This window comes from Gasterosteus aculeatus, chromosome 10 (assembly GCF_964276395.1).
Source record: "Gasterosteus aculeatus chromosome 10, fGasAcu3.hap1.1, whole genome shotgun sequence".
NCBI lineage: Eukaryota > Metazoa > Chordata > Actinopteri > Perciformes > Gasterosteidae > Gasterosteus > Gasterosteus aculeatus.
Genome location: NC_135697.1, coordinates 12,134,297 through 12,141,594, shown reverse-complemented (window position 1 = coordinate 12,141,594; position 7,298 = coordinate 12,134,297). Strand labels below are relative to the sequence as shown.

Here is a 7,298-nt window from a genome sequence, read left to right as displayed (position 1 = left end):
CTCGCCTCTCACCTCTAACCTCTCACCCCTCACCCTCAACAGCAGCATGATACGGCTTTGAGAGCATTGGGGTGAGCTAGGCCGCGTTCTGCTTGCATCAGCATCCTCTGTGTCCTCCAAATTGCCTTCGAAAGCACTTAGTTCAATAGGAGGGGATGGGGGGGGGCGGCTAAGGACTGTTTCTGTCGTGTTTGCCATGTTTGCAGCATTTGCATGGCATCGGCACCGACACTGAGGGACAACAGGAATTGTAGAAGTTGATGTAAATGCGCAGCTCGCACTGAGGTCCTCGGGGTTGGGTGAACAGAAGGGCTGTTTTTGGGGTTCACACAGTATCGAAGGGGAAACTGAATTGACTCAAAGAGACACAATTTGTTGAAGATGGCCACAAACTAAATCCTTTTTATTCCATTTTATTTTATGCACTACACAATATCAATATATGGAGACAAGTGAACGATGGAAAGGTGGCAAGGAAAAAGGCATCAGAGAGGTCAGTCAGAGAGAGACTCCCCGCATACACAAGTTTGTTGTTAGCTAGTTTAAGTTAATCTTACAATCAGGACATTCGCTGTGACGGGAAAATAAACAACACAAGTAATAGGTGGCTAAATTCATGCAGAAATTGTCACACCTGTATGTCAAGTTGGATTTTTCCTGTTTTATTTTGGAAATGAACTCTCCTCTCATTTCAGGTTCCTTGCCCTTCCTCATGTGTCACCAGTCTGATTGTCTTCCCAGATTCCTGGTTGTGTCCACCTATTCCCACACTTCCCTCGTGTGTACTTATAGTCTGCGTCTCCCCTTGTCCTGCGCCAGTGGGTCATGTCCTTTCGTCTTGGCACACATCATTTTGTATTGCCCAGCTCTATTAGTTTAGCCAGAGCATTTCCCCGTCCATCCCTCTCCGGAGGGGTTTTTGGTTTCCCGGGATTTCCCTGTGTATTTTTGTTGGGAAATAAAATCTTGTCAGCTGAACCTCTACTCTGTGTACGAGTCCTCCTCAAGAGCTCCCTTCGTGACAAAAATATTTCACTTTTTCGTTCCGAGCAAACTTCAGCCACCTTTTCAACGATTCAGCAATGATCTTCAAGGGTCACTAAAGGCCAGGTAACGCTCCGAGGTAGTTGGTTTGTATGATGTGTTGGCTGTAAGAGGTCAGACAACACATCATACAAACTAATACGGCTGTTGTGTACATTCAACCTCAAAAGCGTCAAACATTTGTTTAATTTTGCGGTGTTGCACTACAAACAAATACTGTTGGTCAGAATCTGAAGGGTTTTTCTTACTCAGAAGGGAACACGACAGTTCGTCAAAATGCATCACAATCAAATGCATCAGAACTGGCAGTCATTTAACTGACATTTGCATTTCACCGTGCCCCCCCTGTCTGCTTTGTGTCCCGCTGGATCCCGCTGCAGTCATCACAGTAAAACAACCATGATTTCACCCAATATTCCTGTCATGTTTCAGAAGGCTGTTTATTAAAACCCCTCAGCCTGCCAGCAGCCACACTCTACGCTCTCAGCCAATGCGCTCTCCTTCACATCACAACCGTCGCCTCCAATCTCTGTCTGTTCCCCTCGCTTCAAGCTACAGCCCTTTATTTTCCTTCCCGCTGTCCCAAGGGTGGTTTCCTAAGCGTGACATCATCACTCAGCGCCTGAGTGAGGGCTTGATGACCCTTGGTGCACCTCAGATGCAACTCAAGTTTGACTTTTGTGAAAGGAAAAAAAAAAAAAAGAACATTCCTCAGAAGATGTTATGCAGGGGTGTTGAGTCATGGACTGTAACCGGTGTGTATTTTTGTGACACCCATCAACAAGGTGCCAATCAGCTCAAAACCACACCTCCTATTCAGAGCAGAATTCGGCAATAAGTGGATTTTGGGGAAAAAGGTTAAGACGGGAACAGCGGGTTTTCCTCTTCCTCAGATGAATAGATGTCTGATTGGCAGCAAGGGCACAGCAAAGGCCAGCTGCACAGCGTCCGGCAGGCATTTCCTGGAACAAGGTTTCCTTCCGGCTACGACGGGGGCCTCAGCTCTGATTAAAGAACAGGAGGACGCGGGACACCTGAAAGAAACCGCATGCTAATCAGACAGGAGACACGCATGTCCATACGTGCTTACAACAACACAAGGAAAGAAACTTGTCATCAGCCGAAGCATGTATTACACAAGCCTGCAGCCTTTAATCAAGACCGGTTCTTCTCTTGCCAAATGTTTGTCAAATAACAGCCTGTGTGTTGCACTGCTCAGCTGAACTTGATTTCCCAACGCTAGCTGCTCCGGATACAACAGAAACACCCCGCTGGCTCCATTGTCCGCCCCCTAAGGAATTCCCACCCTCTCCCATTGCTTGATTAGCACCGATTGCGTGATCCTCGCTCCACTGTCGGACTTTCCCCGTGGCAAGAAAAACACAAGATCTGAATTACAGATCCCTTGAATCACACATCCTCCCATATTCCCTCTGAGGTGAGCAGATGTGGATGGGAAAATGGAAGAACACGTAGAGGTGTGTTTGAACGCACAGCTGTTTTGCCTTTCAAGTGACGCATGAACAGATGCTCTGGACGCCAGGCATTGACACTGCGTCGGTTTAGGAATCTGCCATTTATTGATTTCCTACCCGGATTGTTTTTTTGGGACACTGCTGGATTAAGACGAAAAAAGTTCAGCCACGGACCGTCCGTGCTGCGCTCTGCAATTCCTCCACATCTCGCCTGTTTCCGAAGGCTTTTCTCTGTCTTTCCTCGTAGCGATTTACACCTCTTTCCTTCAACTTTCGGTCGTTTCATCCCACCATATGGTGCCCCTTTCCCACTGAGCGGAGTTTGCTGCTAACAACCCACAGCTGGGCTCACACACATCCATTTATTCCAAAGTTAATAGAAATAGCCGGCAGCAAGTGATCCCCAAGTCTATCTCTCAAATGCCTAGCTTAGCAGACAGCGTGACCCGAGGGTCGCGGTGGCGCTGGGTAATGTTGTCCCAGTGTTACTTAGGGCTTGTCGGAGGCTGATCGCTGGCAGATGCTGTTTGTGTAATGGCAGAAGGTCACAGCAGGGTAAACCAGCGGCGACAGGAGAGCTGCAGATCTGCAGAAAATAGAACAGACGTCGTTGTTGCCATGTCCGAGATGAATGGAGTACATAGAGCAGATCACGCCGGGTCCGGACCTGAGATCCAAACCCGGGTTCCTTCTCCTGTCGGGACCGTGGGCCTGGACACTGTCAGCCACCGGAGGCAAACACACACACACATGTTTTAGCTGACTGAGTCCTTGTTGAAGCCCACATTTTAGAGCTGTTTTCCCAGATCCAAATCCAACATGTCATGAGTCCAGAGGATTAATTGTTAATCTTAACAGCCGTCATTATCTGGGATAATTCTAAATTCCGCCATTCTCACCTTGCCAGCACATGTGGCCTGTCCGTTTGAGTGCTGAGGAGGTCCAGAACCCTTTTTTCCCTTTTTTTTAAATTCACCCTTTTTCTTTCATTCTCATTTCTTTCCCTTCTTTTCTCTCCCTTTAGGACTACGTCTCCCTCCTGCTGCTTCCTGGAGCTAATTTTCAGAATGATTTCATGGCCGCAGAATGTCCTAATTGCGGAGAGCTAGTCTCCTTCGCTGCGGGGCTACTTTCAAGGCCTGCAATTTCACTGTGTGTGTGTATGTGTGTGTTTAAAAAAAAGGGGGGGGGCAAGGGGGTGAACAGGTCTTCGGGTGGGTGGGGGAATTTTAAGGCCGGGGATACCTGTCATTTTGATGGACGTCTGAGGGACCTGACCGCCCTTGCGCCCCTGACCTCCTTCTCCAGCCCTCCACTGCGCCAACATCTCACTCTGTCAGACAGTTAAACCCAGGTGGGGGAACAAGATGTGTGTGTGTGTGTGTGTGCCAAAGAGGGGCACTGAACACCGACCTCTACACAAAGAGACCCCAAATAGATGGAATAACACAATTAAACTGGGCTCATAACGTCTCAGGCAGTGGCAAGAAGAAACACAGGGGGTCTGCGTGTTGTGCACAATATTCAGAATCCTCTCTTGAAAAAGTCAAAGAACAAGAAATTCCATTATCATATATTGTGTGTAATTATGTCATTTGAAGTCGAGTCTTTGGAGGCATTGGCTCACTTTTTCCCATCGCTCACTTTGACGGTAATGAGTTTGGTCTCATGGCTTATGCAACAATGTGCGTTCATACGCATTTCCTCACGTGTGTGTTTGTCTGCGTTACACGCCATTATTTACACACGCTCTTTCTAATTTCACACTTCACACGCTTTCTGTCATCGGCTGGAAATAGAAAAATGGAAAAAAGGCGGCAGCGGTTGATGAAAGTGAAATTGAAAAATGAAAAGTAGTCGCTGGGAAGGAGGGAGTGCTGTCGATGGTTTGGCCCTGGGACGGGTGATGGGAACCAATCGCCGTGGAAACAGCACGAATCAGCAGACCGCATTGTAACCCTCGCAAACACACCCACACACAGTAGATGCACACGCCTGGAAGAGCAGACACACACACACATGCAGGAACGATAACCTCAGTATTTCATTTTTCCCGAAACCTGTGCTGTTACATCAACACGACGGGTTTCCCCAGCCGCTCAGAGGTACCATTAAACACACAAAGTCAATCTCATACACAAGCACGCACTAACACAAACCGATAAACCGCTGCAACCACTCAACTCTACATATTCCTTCCATGTATCTCAGTGTGCAATATTCTTTGGCTGCTTTTTCTCTTTCTCGGCCTCAAATCTGCTTGAATTATTGTCTCATTTTGGCCTTCCTCCCTCTCTCCGTCCCTCCCCTCCTCCTTCCTGCCCAACGTCTCTGTCAGAGACTCACGGCCTAGTGGTGGGGGTCCTGTGGTGAAGGGAAAGCCGGAGTGGGGGGGTGCTGGGGGCCTGTCCATGTCTGTGCCTGACAGGAGTGGGACTGCCTTTACACTGTCCAAACGGGCCGAGCCGTCACTCCTGATTAGCCCTTGTGATGCACAGAGCCGGCGAGTCGGGCTCTCTGGAAGCCATTACTCAGGCAGTGAGTGAGTACCCTGTCCCCTCCTCTCGCCCTTCCAACCTTCCCGCCACCCGCCCCTCTGGCTCAACTTAATCACTCACAGCTGAGGAGAGCTGGAGGAGAAGGAGGAGAGCCGGGGAGGCAGAAGCGGGCGGGGAGCAAAGGGGGCGGAGCCTCATCGCAATCAGCAACAAGTGCGATTGATTCCTTTCGGAAGACGTGACTTTTCATTCCAATCAATAGCAGCTGAAGGTGCCTGAGCAAGTGGGGCCATTATTCAACTAGAGATGGGGAAGCCTTAAAAAAGAAAAAAGTCCCTTGCCGTAAGCAGCGTCAATGACAATTGTATTATTTTCAGCAACAGAATGTAATGAAAAGATCCCACGTTTTTAGACTCCCTTTGATGCAGCATTGTTTGGCTGTAGATTAGTCCGTCTAACGTCTCACAAATGTAAGGGACGTTTAGCTTATACAAAATATATTTAAATAATTTAAATTAAGCTGATTTGCAAGTCAACGTTAGTCAACATCGCCGGGCAGCGCGTCGGCCCAGCGATCCGACCGGGATCGGTCTGTGAAGAGGGGAAGTTCGCAGAGAAGATAAATAAAAGTAACATGGATATATTTTGCATTGTGGCGTTTATTATTTTGGTAGTGGAGGGATTGGCTGGTGTAGAAATGGAGCAAAACCTGCGGATCCCCTGCCAGTTATACATCTTTCCGACTTCACTCCCAACGAAACATAACCAGGCGGCCATGAGAGCACACACACATTGACACACACTCACAACAGGCCCATTTGCCCCCCCGCCCCCCGACGGTGAGCTGCCATGTTCTGTGAGAGGAAAGTCTGCCTCACAGGAACAGGAAATGAAGAAGTAGACACATACACAGGCTGCCTTGTGTCACCACGGGTAACAGCCGACACACACACACACACACACACACACACACACACACAACCACAGTGGCCTGTGTCCACCCTCAGCTGGAGCTTGTTAAAATCGAGACCGCTGGGCCGGCTTGTCTTTGTCAGAACTCTGATGCCACATGCAAGCTGATGGCTGGGACACTTTCATATGTGTGTGTGTGTGTGTGTGTGTGTGTGTTCACACTGGAAACAATGGCAAAGGATGCTGAGCGATGGTGACACGTCAGCCACAGGCCTCCGTGTTTTCCCACAATCCCTCTCTTCCGTTAGCAGCTGTATTCCCATGACGGCCACTGGGTGGGCACCAGTCAGCGCAAGAAACCCGAACCTTCATCAAACGCCCGCTAATCAGCCACATGGGCACAAACAAATCCACCGTCAGTTTGGATCAACGCAGAGATCAAACGCCCAACAGCGGTCTGCAGGCCGATATTCAGACAACGTTTGAGCTTCTTTTACTTTTCCCCTGTTATCAACTGTGAAAGTACACAGTAGTCTTAAGAAAATTGACAGGATCGGTTGCCCAAGTGTCAGAGCGCTTTGGCAGACGTAGTAATTATGGCTATTCGTAGTGTCTGCAGGAGAACGCTCAGGGTGGATGAATGGGACGGCAACACATTGAAGTAAAACATGGCTGTTCCTTCTCCGTTTCCCTTCCGCGCTTAACGTTGGTTTCTATTAACTGTCCTTTCCTAACTTCGGCCAAGTAGTTGTTATCATGACAGCAAAAGGTCTGCTAGACATAGAAAACGATGTCTAGCAGACCAAGAACTTTCCCTGAACCAAGCCAAGCTGCTCTTGAACCCTAACCAAACTTTAACCACTGTGATTTTTCCAACAGCAATTTAACAAATACTACTTGTTGGTCATTTGTAGGACTTGTAGGGTAAAAAGCTGGACCGGGCCTCGCATATGCTTTGATTCAGGAATGTGAGGCTCGGGATTTGAAAAGGAAGACACTTCTGATGATGGATGACATTTCCCGCTCGCCTCCACCTCTCGTCTTCTGCGGCCCCGTCCCTTTCAACTTTAAAGTGCTGCGTCCAGGTGTAGAGGAGAGGATGCGTTTAACTGTGTGTGTGAGGGAGAGGCAGAGGGGTGAGTGAATACATTCCTCACCTGTCGGTGGAGGAGCACGGTTCAGCTGACAGCTTATAAAGTGTGACCGCAGTTCAGTTCGTTGGTCTTTGGTTCAGCAGTCAAAGAACTGAGAGCCATAAACCCCCGAAAGGAAGGCACGGGGGGGGGGGGGGGGGGGGGATTAAAAGAGGAGGGATGGAAGAGATAGAAGCGCAAAGTAAGGAAGATTGTTTATCTTACAATTCCGATTC

The 7,298-nt window shown here is 48.7% G+C and overlaps 1 long non-coding RNA gene across 2 annotated transcripts; it reads right to left on the bottom strand.

Annotated features, from left to right (window-relative positions):
* Positions 1–371: 371 nt before the first annotated feature.
* On the bottom strand, positions 372–5,077 carry LOC144383598 (uncharacterized). 2 transcript variants are annotated; one of them, XR_013451033.1, is made up of 3 exons: positions 3,419–5,077; positions 3,009–3,105; positions 372–2,078 (listed from the first exon to the last, which is right to left on the bottom strand). It is a non-coding gene; the product is annotated as an uncharacterized LOC144383598 (long non-coding RNA). The 2 variants fall into 2 exon arrangements; XR_013451032.1 differs by having other exon boundaries at positions 372–3,105.
* Between the last annotated feature and the right edge of the window lie 2,221 nt (positions 5,078–7,298).